The 15,255-nt window shown below is 43.2% G+C and overlaps 1 long non-coding RNA gene across 2 annotated transcripts; it reads right to left on the bottom strand.

Annotated features, from left to right (window-relative positions):
* Positions 1-485: 485 nt before the first annotated feature.
* On the bottom strand, positions 486-13,902 carry LOC130603325 (uncharacterized). 2 transcript variants are annotated; one of them, XR_008973129.1, is made up of 3 exons: positions 13,783-13,902; positions 1,133-1,467; positions 486-623 (listed from the first exon to the last, which is right to left on the bottom strand). It is a non-coding gene; the product is annotated as an uncharacterized LOC130603325 (long non-coding RNA). The 2 variants fall into 2 exon arrangements; XR_008973130.1 differs by lacking the exon at positions 13,783-13,902 and adding an exon at positions 5,661-5,770.
* Positions 13,903-15,255: the final 1,353 nt, after the last annotated feature.

Below are 15,255 nucleotides of genomic sequence, written 5' to 3'. Positions count from 1 at the left end.
AAACACCCTCCAACTTCTTGGATAACCACAACCCATATAACTAACCTGTTTTTCTTAACCTCAGAGCTGATTGTGTATGGCACACAAATCATCCCTGAAACTAGACTGGTACATACTCAGATTAATGTATTTTTTTGATCTATGTACCTTAGTGCTTCATACAGCTCCATCTTCTTTATAAAACTATCATTAATTTATCTGAAGTAGCAGCTTCTTCTCTTTTGCCAGTGCTACCTGTTCGCTATGTTATGCTATCAGATTGACTGACTGGAGTGCAGTCCCTTGGCCTTACATAGTGGAAGAAAATAAATGGTTGCCTTTGCATGAAGAAGGAAACAAAATGTTCTGCTTGAGGCTTATTTATTCCTTGTTGAATAAACTGTCCACTTTTAAGGTGTATTTACAAGTGCAGCCTGTGCTTTCAGAGGGTTGTAGGATTTGGTCTGCCATGAATACAGGAAAAGGCAATAATTCTTTGCAACCTGGCAGCACTGATTCAGTTGAAACTTTTAAGTAGAAAGAAACTGCATTTTAGAAATGGCCCACCCAAAGTAAAGCCTTTGCTGTGTGTCCATCCTTCCTTCAGCACTTTGGAGCTTAGTTCAAAGGCAGCACTACAGTTCCTAGGATAGCCCAAGTCAAGTAGATTAGTGAGCAATGCAGGTGGATTTGAAGCTCTGAACATCTCTTTCTATTCATTTTATTCTATTTCATCATGAACTTGTAAATTATATAAAAAAATATAAATAAATACACTGTTCCTACAAAGCAGGACTTGTCTTCCCATCTCTGCCTATCTGAACACACAGCCTGTGTGCTGCAGCTCTCTGTGTGTTCAGACAATTAGTGCTGTGCTTTGTATCTGTGTTTGGACCGTATGGCTAAATCTCAGCCCATATGTTACAACAATGTTATTGAAGGTGATTTGGAAAGGCACCCTAATTAAACAGCACAGTTGGCTAGCTAGGAAATTCACCAGTGTGACTTAATATCACAGTATGAGTCAATTTGGAGAGGTGGTTTTATCTGGGGGAGCTCAAGGCACGTTTGATTTTGATTGCTGAATTAAGCATGCAAAATGGAGAATCCATAAGCATAGGACCATGTATAAAAAAAAAACCCCAAAACTTACCTGTGGGATTTAAACTTCAGTTTTGTGTGCAGACCATCCATAGATATGATCTAGAGGAAGACATTCTAGGTCTGCGTATAGTTACCTATGGCAACTCTGACAAGATCACTGATCTGAATTCAAATTCACATCAACTTGCATTGCATAAATAGAAAATCCAAAAGAACAGCTTCCAGTGCAATTTGCTGCTGAATGTACTTCAGATATCACATAAACTGGCTGAAATGAGGCCAAAAGTTTGCAGAAGATTTGTACCTTTGATGTTCTGGTTCAACAGGGGTGGCAGAGTAATCCAGGGAAATGCTGCACTGCGGTACCTCTTCATTGCTGAGGACCTATAAAAACTAGGACCCTAACTACACTACTGCTTCTCTTGGAATTGCAATAATTAGCCCAGTCCGGGTCACAAATGAAAGCTGTAAGCCATCTTCTGCAAGATAATGGGTCATCAGGTCAAGTCCAATAAGCATTAATGCACAGTAATTTTCTACTGCCCCAAATTCAAACTGATAGCACAGCTGACTCTCGACTGTAATTCAGAGGTATAGAGAAAGCACAACATTCCCCCACTTGCAAGGACAAGAAAGAAAACAAACTGCAAAAATACAGGGGCCGCTGACCTTGCAAAACTATGGTTGCTCCAGTCAGCCTCTTTTGACTTGATCTTCACCCTCACCTTCAGTAGGAGTGTTTAGAATCAGGGCCCACTGGCACTCACAGATATTGGTGCTTAGCCTGGTTTTGGAGCTTTCTCTTTCTGAAGTTACTGAGTAATATCTTAGTTCTATTTATTAAACACTTTAATTCTTTTAAAGGAAAAGGAAAAGCACAATAGGAACTATTACAGAAGTAACCTGGGGTGACATTTTATCCTCCTTCTGTCATGAGCAGAGAGGCAAAAGAACCAGAAAAGAGAGAAATGAGCCATAAAAAAAAAAATGAGCACAAGATGACACTTGGATCACTGCATGTCGGAAACGCCATACAGGACCAGAACATCGTCTTCAGTCAGCAATGATATCAGTTTGTCAGCGTCTTCATCATTGTTTAACTGGACACAGCACTGCTCAATTATCACCTGTCCATCCCATCCTAAAAATGAAGTTAAACTGTCATCAAATTATTGGAATTCTTGACTATTTTATACGCTGGCCACCCTGTCACTGTCATCCCCTACATCACCCCTGTGCCCTGTGGGATACAAGCATTTCAGGTAAGTTGCAATGCAAGATCTATTGAACCCCAGGGACTGGATAACTGAGGGAGTTTTGGTAATAGCTACAATAAATATACAAAGAAATTCTGAAAAGGAAGATTCAACCAGCATGTGCTAATATGAGGGTTTTTCCATCCTTATAACCTGCTTTGATATTCCCTTTACCAAAACCCTCTTACATTTTGCAAAAGATATGCCCAACATTTTACCTCATCCTTCTAGATTCCAGCTGGGATCAGACACTGAGGTTCTCAGTACAGCAGCTACATATGAAAACTTGCCAGTCCCTGGAAAAACCAAAAACACGCCCTAGAAACAGCCTGGATAAGTTTCTTCTTTGCATTTTTTCTATTGCAGCCTTTATTAACCTGCAGCAAGAGATAAATTATATGTGTATTTTACAGTGATCTTGGTATCCAACACTTACTTGCTTGCAAAAGTACTAATGAGTTGAGGGGACCCCATCAAGTGGCATTACACTCATGGAGAGAAGGTGGAATTAAAGTAGGTGGAAGGAAAAAGCTCCTTTTTGAAGCCTGTAGCAGCTCCACCAAGGAGAGACTGATGAGTGGCTATTTGCATTATTCTGGAGGAATTCCCTTGAGATTTTGGTTGTACACAACCAGTTTAAAGGGTGACAGTTTGCTCCACTCTGTTTCTTTCCCCTTCTCACAAGTTCCTAAGGAAGGCACCAACTTCAGCTGACTCCTGCTGGTTTGTGCAGCAGGAGTCAAATCCCACAGCAGCTTGTCACAAACCCCAAAGCACCCACAGACATCTGCAGAAAAGACACTTGTTACAGCCAGCCAGAGGTGGGTAGCGTGGATAATCTTGCCAGAAGCAAAACTCTTGCTAATTCTCCTATTTCACTCCACACATTATTAAACATAAAATATCAGCACAACACAAAGCTCATAAAAGAACAACAACACAGAGACATTTCTAAGATGCTGGGGGGGGGTGGGGGTGGTGAAAGGGCTTTAGGTTCACTTTAAATAATTACTGAAATCCTGAAGGAGAAGCAGTATGTACTGTGTCTCTACATCTATCTATTATTTCTGTCTCCTGTGCCCTTGGTGAGCTATCTAAGCAAGGTAGCAGAAGGTTCAGCTGAAAGGCATGGAAGTTTTGCATCTAAATTTCCCTTCAATATGAATTTGTGAGGACTGTGTCTTTGAACAACACAGTCACCTGGGTTTATTTATTTATTTATTTTAATCTGATTTCTTGCTTGCTTCTTTATGTTCTCTGCAACAGCTGGCAGTACTACTGCCAGATGCCATCAAAGTCTACAGAGTATTAAACAGGCTAGCCTTAACCCTGGGCTTGAAAGAGTGATGATGTCTCAGCAGAGGAAATAAGTGAGACAGAAGGAGCTTGTCAAAGAGTTACAACTTCAAACTAACAAAATAACAAACCTGAGATTCAAAACACTGCTTAGTAGCTCCAACACCAAGCAGATGTACACACCTACATTTTTGTAGTTTGTGTTCTTTCACGGCAATTAATTTTCTTAAGCAATCCCTGGACTTTGCAAAAGACTTAGCTGAAAATATCCGAATTGTGTAGGCAAGGAAAAGAAATGGGTCTGGACAAAGATTTGTTATTTTGATGAAGAATCCAGTGTGGCAGGTAGCCATGTCCACATTGGATATGTCTTCCCTCTGCCGAGGATAAAGCATGCTTTTCTAGAACAGAAACACCCACATTAACATCCCAGGTTACACCCTCAGGTACACCCTCTCTTAACCAGATCAATGGAATTGCAGTCTTCAGCCCAAGCTCAGAGCAAGGCTCAACCACCACCATAACTATGCATCCTAATGTCTTCTCTGCTCCATCAGAAACTGGTACAGTGACACCTATCAGTGCCAGTAATACGGTCTAGCAATATCATTTTCCAGCAGCTGATTCACAGTGATTTGCACTCCAGAGGCTTCTGGAAGTTTCCACAGGGTCCTTGTGGAGTTACCCATTTTGATTCCTTCTCTCAGATGCATCTCATGGAGCACTATTGAAGCTAAGTGGCTTGAAGTTAGCAGAGGATTATTTCCAGGATATTGGCTATTCACTAAGAGTTAAAGCTGATGCAGTGGCTGCTGAGAAGCCAACTGGAATAGGTAATGGTAAGGAGCTGAAGCCAAAGCAATGCAAGCCAACAGGATCACTGGAAGCCAGCAAGAGCTGTCTCTGAGGACTGCCCCACTGCACATACATTTGGAGCACAAAAAGGGAAAGGAGTAGCTCAAGGGCCATGAATCAGCCTAGCTGAGCGACTCTGGGAACTTAAACACTGCTGCGCAACCAGAACTTTGCCTTATCATATCCAAGGCTCATTAAAGCAAAATACTGCAAAATGGCAGAGAAACAAAGTCTGATCCAAATCAATATTTGGAAGACACTGTTGACAAAGAGCATAATATATAGGCCAAGCACCCTCTTAGGAACAGACCAATTTGGTGCAAACATTCCTGAATAAGAGATAGATACATTTATAAAAATGTCACTGGGTTTCAGAGCAGCACGAGAACTCCTTACTTTATCAGTTTCCAGGCACAACTCAATCCTCCCCTTTCTCTCTTTTGCCCCCTATGACCAGTTAAGAGCAGCCACCCCTCCTCAGTCTCTCCACAGGAGTTAATTCATTCATCTGTTTTATGCAGACATTGGGATTGCCCTGAGAGTTTCCAAGGTAGACAGAGAAAGTGGAAATAAAAAGCAGCTCCCTGCATGATTTGTGAAACATGCAAAATACAATAGCAATAAAAATTGTAATGAGTTCATTACAATAGAAATGGTCTCATTAGCAGTGCAAACGCCAGTCATAGACGTGGCCAGGTTCCTGATGGTGCAGGGAGTCTTTTAAACACTGCCCTTCCCTGCTCCAGCAATATAAATCCAAATTAAAAACATATAAATCCTCAAACTCTTGGGATGCTGTCCATCCCTTTGCTACCCCAAAATGTGACTGTGAAACAGCACATGGGGTTCAGATGCTCAGTGAGGTAGTGATACACAGGGAAGCGTGCTATCAGCAGAGGTCCTTTCTGTTCAGGCTTTCACTACCCCAAGAGGAGGGGAAAGAGAACTCCATTTGCTGGCAGGAGATGTCTGGAGCAATGCAGTGGGAAAATGTATTTGGAAATACTTTAAGTGGGAGAAAACCAGTTTTCATCAAAATGCTGGTAATGAATTCAGGGCATTTGCAGACGGATGGTAGGAATGGGAATTATAGAACAGCATCAGAGGTGTTAGGCCAGTGAGTTGGGGTGCAGCATACAGATTGTGCATGCTCTGCTGCTTGACACATACCTCTCAGGAAGATGCAATGAAGGATGATGGTATTTGCCTGTGGCTGGAGCATGGCTTCATCTCTTCACCACAGCCAGGTGGTGTGGTTTCTTTGCTTGCGAAGTTACAGGCAGAAGCATTGCTATAGCTGAGAACATGCTGTTCAATGGTCATACTGGGGAAGAAAGAGCAGCCAGCAGATGGGACAAGACTGGGACAAGCATGGGAATGGCATTACTCTGGGGGCCTGGGAAACATCTGCAAAGGAAACTCGGTCACTAATCCTGGTTACTCCTAGATTCCATATTGTGCAGGGACAGAGAGTGCCCAAGCTTGGAAAACAGACATATTAATTAAAAAGAAAACATTCATTTTACTCTTTATCTATATAATGTCTACATATGCACCACTTGAAAGAGAGGGCTGAGGAACTTGTATCAATGCACTTACCTGTGTACATAAGATGATCTTCTTACCTTAATTTTATAGATCAGAAATTGTACTGCAGGAAATGCAGAGCTCAGTCACAACAGGGCTTAGTGGGCTTTTGGCTGGAGGTGCCAGAAGTAGTGCAGCACCTTTCTCTGGGCAGCAATGGAGCTGATGTGTAATCTTTTCTGCTGGCTAACATCCATAATTCTGAGCCTACACAGCCTGTCCTGGCTCACACTTTTTCCTCATTCCACATTTATATGCCTTAGGGATCAGATGTCACAGGACCAGGGTTTTAGGGGACCTGAAACAGTAGGTGCTGCAGTACTATAGTCCCTCCACACACAAACCTATCCATGACTCTTCTATGGCCATACAAAAGCCCACAGCTACCAGAAATGTACAACTCCATCAAGATCTGCAAGGTAATAATGAGCTACACTCTTCAAAAATGTACTTAAGGTTGAAAGTGATTAAAGATGCCTCAGCCTGCAATTACCTATTACTCACTGGTGTTCTAAACGGTTCATTTTTCACATCATTCCAGGAAGTTGTAACTTCTTAAAGCAATGTTTCTGGTAATTATGGGAAAGCAGCAACAGCAGCCACTGAGCATTATCTAATGCTGCAGCAGAGCCAGAAACGCTGCCTTCTGCAGAGGATATAATAAGTGCAAGGACATGGCAGAGAGAGGCAGCGTGTGGTCTGACTGCTCAGCATCTCATTGCCGAGGACTGCTGACCACTTGTGAGGAGTTCAGGTTGTTTGAGAGAAACACTGGTCTTGGGAAGGCTTAACCCTGTTGGTCTGTGTTTCTGAGACCAGCTGTGGCCTTAGGACAAGGGAGCTCCTGATGCAGGTCAGTAATGTGGAACTTCCTCTTGCTGGGTTAAAGTCCTGCTTCTCTGAAGCTGGTCCAGGAATAAGACTTTTAGGAATGTATTTTTAGGCTTTCTACTTTTTTGACATGCAGTTAAAGTAGCTACAGGAGACGCATCTGACCCCTAAACCTCAACAATCTGCCTTCACCTTCATGGCTTTCAGTCTGTTACAGTTTTATTTCCCAGTTTTACCTTGCAAACAAAGTTAAATGAGACCTAGTTTTCTTGTTGCAAAAATAGTGCCACTTTGGCACTACGCTGATAAATACATGGGAGAGCTACCACATTGCTTACATAAAAATAGAAATATAAATAAATAAATGAAAAAAAAATATCCCAGCCACTTGAGACAACCACTCCATGCCAGACACTGTAATTGCAAAACCAAACACTGGCTGTCCTGGCTGCCTCCACACATTACCCATGGCAGGGAACGAGCCCTATCAAAGGCTATATCAAGCTCAACAGTTTGTCACAGGGGAGAACATAGCTTTTAAGGATATGGGCTCCTCTAGCTGGATGCTGCCCTACTTTAGACACATACCTGCAATAAGCAGAGAGCATTAGTTGTACTCGTGCTGTAGAGAACAGACGGGCATTTTAAATCTTGCTTCTGATTTTGCTGCTCAGCTTGTCACTGGGACATCACCACCCACCTTTCCTCAGGTGGCTGTCACCTCTGACACAGCATCACAGGGACGTACATCCTGAAGAGAGAGAAGGAGAGAAAGGAGCAGTGCTAGCAGCCCAACGGTGGGTTGGTGACCCAGGGCTTCCGGCTCTGCCTCTTGTGCCTGGGTGCATCTGGGCTGTGACATGTTTCTGTATTTCCAATGCAGACAACCCTTCGCTTCATTAAGACAGCCTTCATACACGGCCATGCGGTGACTCCCACTGCTTTGGCTATGGAGTTGAAAGCATAGGAAGAAATTAATTATTTACTGCTGGTTCTGCTACACGTTTTGACTTGGAAAGGAAAAAATGTGCAGGCACGTTCCCATTGCATGTCCAGGCTCAGCACTGAGCTCCAACCTGCTCCTCCCGTGATGTTTTCTCACTCATTCATTCTTACTCCTTTATACTTTTCAAAAACCATGGGATTAAGTGTGCTTCCAGGACAGCCTATATTGCCTTACATGTGCCTGTGGCTTGGAAAGTGGCATGATGCTTTGGTTTAGTTTGGAAGAGGATATTGGTTTAAACAAACTTTATTTCACCCTGAAAGAGCAGGCAGTGATCATAGCTGCTGACTTCATGATTTTTTTCCTCAATAAAATAACAGCAATAGTTTGTTGCTGTTTGGAACTGTTTGGAAGGTACTGTGCACACCCAACACTGTATAAATATTCAATGACTCTATTCCTAATAACCACCCCAGTTACTAATGACAGGAACTTATCTCAAGAATAATAATAAGTTTTCCCAAGATAACTTCAGCCCATATAATCTGAAGAATTTATCTCAATAATGAGGGGAAAGATACTAGAAGTAGAAATACAGAAACAGAAAGATGTGCAACAAGGATCACAGAACCGTATGTCTTCTGTGATAACTGCAGTGAACAAACAAACGTACCTTCTTGCTCAGGTATGCATCTGGAAAAATGAAAACATAAACCAAACCCTAACTTATATATGATGTATTTATGCGAGTTAAAAAACTGGGAAGGTGAGGGTATTTGGCTTTGCAGTCAGTAACTGAGCTACTGGGCTGGTGGAGGGTAGGCTGGAACCCCACAGAACAGCAGTGGGGTTACATGGCTGTAAATTTGGGCAGGTGACAAGTTTTCAGCTCAGAAGCAGCATCCCACCACCGGCTAGACTGTCTGCTACAGAGACACCCAAACTCTGTGAGGGGTTAGTGATGGCTGGAGCTGCTCCACATCTCAAGTGTAACTAAAACCCCAATGGGACCAGCAGGACCGCTGGCAGCAGGGGCAGGTCTCCCTTCCCACGCTCTGCCTAAGGCTGCCTCTTATTCTTCCTGCTCATACAGGTCAGTCAGAGAGCCCTCTGCCTTTAAAGCAGAGAAAGGCAGCTGAGAACACAAGTTAGCAAAAGGAAATGAAAGAACAGCAACTACCAGATGATTAATGCTACCAATATGAACCTTGCTGACAGCTCAGAGCCTGGGCAACTCTGCTGAAACAGACAGACTTAGTCTTTCAAAACACAGGAACTGAAGAAAAAGAAGCTACCCACTGGGTATGTCTAAACCCATAGAAGAGTGATGAGCATGTCTGGATTGAAGGAATTGGCTGGAGAAAATTTCTGGCAATGTTTGCCACTCTTTATCTGGGTGCTCAACATCCACTCAGCTCAGTGAGCAGACTGAGCTACCAGTACAATGTCTACTGGCTGAAAACGCAAAGGCAGCAGCACGTGAACTGGTCTTCAGTTTTTCCGAGTTGTATTTTTTCACCCTGACCTGTATTTCGAGTGATGAGTAATTTTTGTTTTCTACTTTTCCCCTCAAAGAGCAGCAGGCTGCAAATGCTTTGCCCCAGCTGGGCTTTCCAACCCTCACTGCCTATTGCTACATGGCAAAAAGGCAGCACCATGTACCATGATCCCACCCCGTGCCATGATCTCACCCCACAGGCAAATCTCTCCTAGACCACCAGCCTCCCATTTCACTTACAGAGTCAGGAGATGCTGTAGAAAACCCAAAGGCATAAAGAAGAATCAAATACACATTGAAATACTTGTTGCGTGAGTGCATGAGAGCACAAGATGTGCTCAGTTTTCCATTACAGGTTTATGGCATATTTATTCATATCATAAAAACAGCTCCCGAGTGGCAGGCTGAAGTCATTGGCGCATTAGCCCTAGTGTGAAACTTCCCACAAAAGGCAAATAAAGGCTTTCCCCAGGCCTTGGGGTTACAACAGGGATCTGCATCCTGCTCTGCCCAAGAGCTCTGTACTCGGGATTTAAAGTTACCTGAAATAAAGATCTGTACTCTGCAGCCACGTGGTTTTCCCCATCATGGCTGCTGCACAACGTGCACTTTACAAGCGAGGGACTGGTTTCACTCTGTGTGGCCAGGGCACATGCACCCCAGCAGAGACAGAAAAGTAGTTTTATTGCTTATTATACTTCCTGCCCACATTACAATCCCAGGTCACTCTCCTGAAGGGATTACAACACCACTACTATTGTCTCAAAGCACTTGGAGACCAGCAGGATGGGGGGGGCTGATTTGTAACTCATAGGAACATGTAAGGTGAAGTCCCAGTTTCCTCATGTTCTTTTTCTCATCTTTACATTTGGGGTCTGGTCACAGTTGATTTGCTGATAAGCAAAATAAGAACAGCACAAGCAGTCAGACATCAGGGGTATCCTATTGGGCCAAAGCAGAAAAAGGCTTACACAACATCTTCTAAGATTTATAATTTGGAGAGAAGGAACATCACCTCTAGGAATCCAGCTTTATTGGATACTCTAATCCAGAGGAGATAAAAGCACTTAGTAATTACTGCTGGGTTTTCTTTGAAGAATTGGGTTAAATCTCTTTTGAAAGTAGATGTCTGTTTGTGTTCATTAGATGTATAATTTAATTTATTTAGGATCTTTTCCTCTTTTAAGGTTTTGTTCTAATGATAACTGTGCTTTCCCTTCCCCTTTGCCTCTCTTTTCTCCCTAAAGATAGGAACTTTTCATTCATTTTAGATTCCTTAATTTAACAAGGAACATCTTCAAGTTGATGCATCTTCTTTGGGGCCTATTTTTGTCTCCCTATTTCCCCACCTTGAAAATGTATTGCCTTTATTAAAAAAAAATAAAAAAATAAAAAAAAGGATGCTCCTCTTGCTTGCCTGTTTAATAATTCTGAGATTTATTTGCTCATGAACATCTCCCGTCTGAACCCTCTATTTATGTTATACATTATAATTTATCTGCCAACCACTACTATGCAACATTGCAACAACATAGGAAGTTGGGCTGAAAGGGAACTTGCAAGGCCATGTGATTCATATTTCTTCCCCAACTCAGGACCAACTCTGCCTACAACATTCCCGACAGATGTTTTTCTAACCTGCTGTTAATAACCTTCATGACATTAGGTGCACAGCCTCCCATGACAATTTCTATTAATATTTAACGGTTCTCACTGTTAAAGCTTTTCCTAATGTTTAACCAAGATTTCCTGAGAGGCAGTTTAAGGCTGTGATTTCTCATCCTGTTCACATGGATTTGATCTTGTTAAGTCTATCCAGCTGAGTGAAATAGTCCAGCTGAGCTCCCAGGAGCTTTCTGCACTTGTGTTCCCCTGCAAATATAGAGCTACACCCAAAATTCAAATAGAGATCAGCTGTTCGCCTTGCCCATGCCTGACATCTATTGAGATTTTGCTATGTCCAAAGGAAAAAACACAAACAAGAAAACAACCACTGAAAAGTCCCTTATACATCACACACTGCTCTTAATTGCACAACTCCCTTCCCCTTCCACCCCACCATGTAGCATGACAACATTCTTCACTCATGCTCTAGGTTACACACAGAGGTCTTTGAGTATTGACCAGTTACTTCTTCACTGAGCACACTAATATTTGGATGATGATAAATGAGCTCTTCCCCCATGCTGAAAATGCCACCCAAAAATAAGTTATACCTCTAATTTGCTATACAAATAAAGAAAAACTTTGGATGTCCTGTATCTTATCTGTAAGATGAGAATATGTACAATGTTACTGACTCATAGGTGCTCTCATGGCTCTATAAATGAAGACTAATGTCACAGTCAGCTTTGCCACTGGCCTGGTGGATTCATTTGGGTCAGCCAGTTAACCCTTCTTTTACATGACTACCTATGTTAAAGTGAAAGATTAAAAAAAGATATATTTACAAATTGCATATGAGGGATGCTCTGTTTTACTGTTCTCATGTCTGACGATTATCATGCGAGTCTTTAAACATCCCCAGTGCAAAACACTGCATAAGTGGAAGCAGCTCAAGGCTTCACGGCCAAGTAGACAAAACAGTTTCTTACTTCCCTTAGGCAAGAGGGCTAGGAGGTTTCACAGCCACTGGTGCTCCTCAGCCTTTCATCTTTCCCTCTGAAGTAGCAGCCCCAGCAGTGTTGGCTTCCCAGAGCTTCCACAGGCAAAGCAGGCATCTGCTAACCAGGGCAGAAGCCAGCTGGGTCACAGCTACTTTGCTGTTCTCAGCAGTTGCAGTAATTTTTCCTGCCCCTAGCACTGGCCTTTATCTGATTATTAATATTTGTTTTCATCATTATTAATATTGCTACTACTATTTCAAATAACAATGGATCAAATTCCTTCTCAGAAATACTTTTTTATTAATATATAAAGTTACTACATCCTACAGAGATGAAAAGAGAAATGTTTCTATTGTATTAGTGGGTGAGATTCCTTCATGCTGGGTGATGGAGGAACTATGGTCAGAACAAATTGGGTATCAGGGTCAGACAGCACTGAGCCACTGCCTCAGGCATCTGGAAATGCTGGCTTCCCTATTCCTAGAGCAGTTGTAGCCTTGGAGGCACAAGCCCTGAAAACGTGGAGGTCCCACAGTGCAACAGACCAAACTGGTAGGAGAGCAGAGGGGATATATCAGACCACAAATGATCAAAGAATTGAAAGCTTTTTTCTTTTGTTTTGATTAATGCCAAATTATTGCCTTGCTGGCCTCAAGAAAATGAAATCCTGAGCAGCACAACACATCCTTTGGGGCTAATCAGAGATTCCTTGTTCAGCCCCAAGCTGGAACACTTTTTGGTTTTTGACCCTCTGGAAAAAAAATAAATATCATGGACACAATTAAAAAAAATGGTGTGTTTTGGACTGGAAATAAAAGGACTCAAATACTTTGTTTTCTCTTCCAAGTTTTGACCAGTTCTCTTGTGTGAAACTGTTTCACAAATTTGCCTCAAACAGTTTTTGTCTGAAAGAAAAATAAAAAAAAAAAAAAAAAGCAAAAAACCAACAATAACAAAATCTTTTGCTTTAACTCAGACTTTTTTCTCTTTGGCACCACACCATAAATACACCATAAGGGCTGCATTTCCACCAGACACTTCACTCCAGTGAAGCAGATGCTGATATTGAAAAGCTGCTGAGGTTGGCTCAGTGCTCCCTGCACCTGGGATTGGGGGGTCATGTCCCTGGCCAAGGGGACAAGCAATGCCTCTGCTGGAGGATGTTTCTGAGGACAGATAACAGAAACAGCAGTGTAGATACAGCTGAGCAGACCATTAGGCATCATTGCTGACCTCTGGATCAGTCTTGCAGCCCCTGATCTCTTGGTTATTTAAGTGATGCATCGGGCCCCCAGTGCATACCGAGGTCTGTGCCCAGTCCTGGACAAGTAACAAAGGAAATCCCAGTCTTAAGGAGCTCACATTTTGCTTTCACTGCCTGTTGAAAAGAGCAGAGGAGCTTTGGCCTGGGAACCCTGAGACTTCTCCAAGAAGACATTCGACTTCTGCCTTTCTGCAGAGGACACGACTGCCCAGATGCTGTGCTGAGGGAGCCAGAGAGATCTCAGCTGGTAAGAAGGACAGCTTATCACTTCTCTCCTAACTAACAAATCAATAAAGGCTCTTCAAAATTAAGCCCTGTGGGTCATACTGCATCAACAAGTCTGTAAGCACAGCCATGGCTCTGTCTCACAAGGCAGGACAAGGGACTCAGCATCACAACACAAAACCTCAGAAGCGCAGGACCAAACCAAGAAATGCACTGTGATTTCCACAGAAGTAATTTAAAAAAATCATTGCTTTTTTTGTTCCTCAGTTCATCCTTAGCAACACGCAGAGTCTGCAACAAAATACATCCGAATATACCTGCATTAGCTCTCTTACCTTATGCACCATCACACTTCACAGCCTCCACCACCACTCAGTTTGCAGCATACCTCTGAAGCACAAAAGTGTCCAGACACCTAATTTAGGTGTAGAAAACAATTTCTATGAGGTCCTGACCCTGCACAGCTGCCACCAACTGCTCTCCTTGAGGCTGGCAGAACACAGTGACCAGCTAAACGGCAGTCTCAGAACAAAATACCTTTGCAAATGGAGGACTTTAGGCAGCTGGGCCTGAATTTGTCAGAGCCCACCTGAGCACAGTTAGGAGCCTGATTAAGTCCCCTCAAGGAGGCTGAGGAGGTTACTGGTACAGAGTATGGCATCTCTCTTCTACCCGTATGGCTGTGCCCCACTCCAAACAAGCTGGCTTTCCTGAAATTGGACTGTATAACAATCCCTCTTAAGTACTGAAACAGATCTAATTATTCACATAATCAGGGAATAGACCCCCCCTTCTGTTTCCCAAAAAGCAGGTAAAATGGCCCATTGCAACAATGCACGAGAGAAAGGCACGTGCCACCCCAATCCCACATGGAGTATGTGCAGTCTCTCACTCTGCAGTCTGTTGCCAGCCCCACAGCTCTTTTCAGAAACGATTGTACAACACAGCAGAAAATCAAAGGGTTTTTTTTTGCTACTCAATAAAACACAAACCCAAGCCAGTGAATTCTCCACATCCAAATGGTACTTGTGCAGAGCAACCCAGCCATAACCTCTTCCATCGGATGCCTTAGAGCAGAGCAAATCACAGCTGTGATGAGGTGTCCGGGCAGCCTGATTCTCCCATCCTCCCCTCACATTGTTTCGCTCCTCTGGAGCTCATGGAGCTGAAAATAGGAGTGATGGCAGCATAAGCAGCATTGCTTTGTGCTCTGTGGCTTCCCAGCATCTCACTTAGGCAGTAAGGAATGGGAAGTGAAAGCTCCTTGGGCTGACAACCCCAAATCTAAACTGTAGAGTTCAAGATCTCTCGTTACCTCTTAGAACACACAGGAGAGTGCAAAGACATTGTTTTAACCACCTTGTGTGTTACCTGATCCCCTCTCACTTGCACAGGGAAGATGGATGTCTTTGGGTCACCAGCTCCTCTCCTCACCCTGCTGCCATTGTTTCTCCCTCTCAAGCTTCCTTTCTCAGTTTTGTTTTTCTATATTTCACCGTTTTTTCTCTTTTCTCCTTGCTGCTGTTCTTGCCCCAGGGTACCCCTCCTGCTTCCCCAACATGCAGGGACAAGTTCTTCGCTCCTTAAAGAATAGCCTTTTCCCCAGGGAGCAGCACGTCCCCTTGGGAACACCTTCCAGCCTGCTGGGGAAGTACGAGAGCCAAACCTAATTTTTTGATTCCCATTTCCTCCTCCTTAATGAATTCTCTTCCAGCTCTTGGGGGGTTCAGGCTGTTGAGCATCCCCTTGCCATTCCCTCTTGGCGTTTTGCTTTGCCAGTCGTTGTGTGTGACTTTGTGCCTGCAGGT

This window comes from Pezoporus wallicus, unplaced genomic scaffold (assembly GCF_028554395.1).
Source record: "Pezoporus wallicus isolate ANWC-B61680 ecotype Strahan unplaced genomic scaffold, APGP_CSIRO_Pwel_v1 scaffold_7392, whole genome shotgun sequence".
Taxonomy (NCBI): Eukaryota; Metazoa; Chordata; class Aves; order Psittaciformes; family Psittacidae; genus Pezoporus; species Pezoporus wallicus.
Note: the sequence above shows the minus strand (reverse complement) of the source record. Positions and strands in the feature narration are given on the sequence as shown.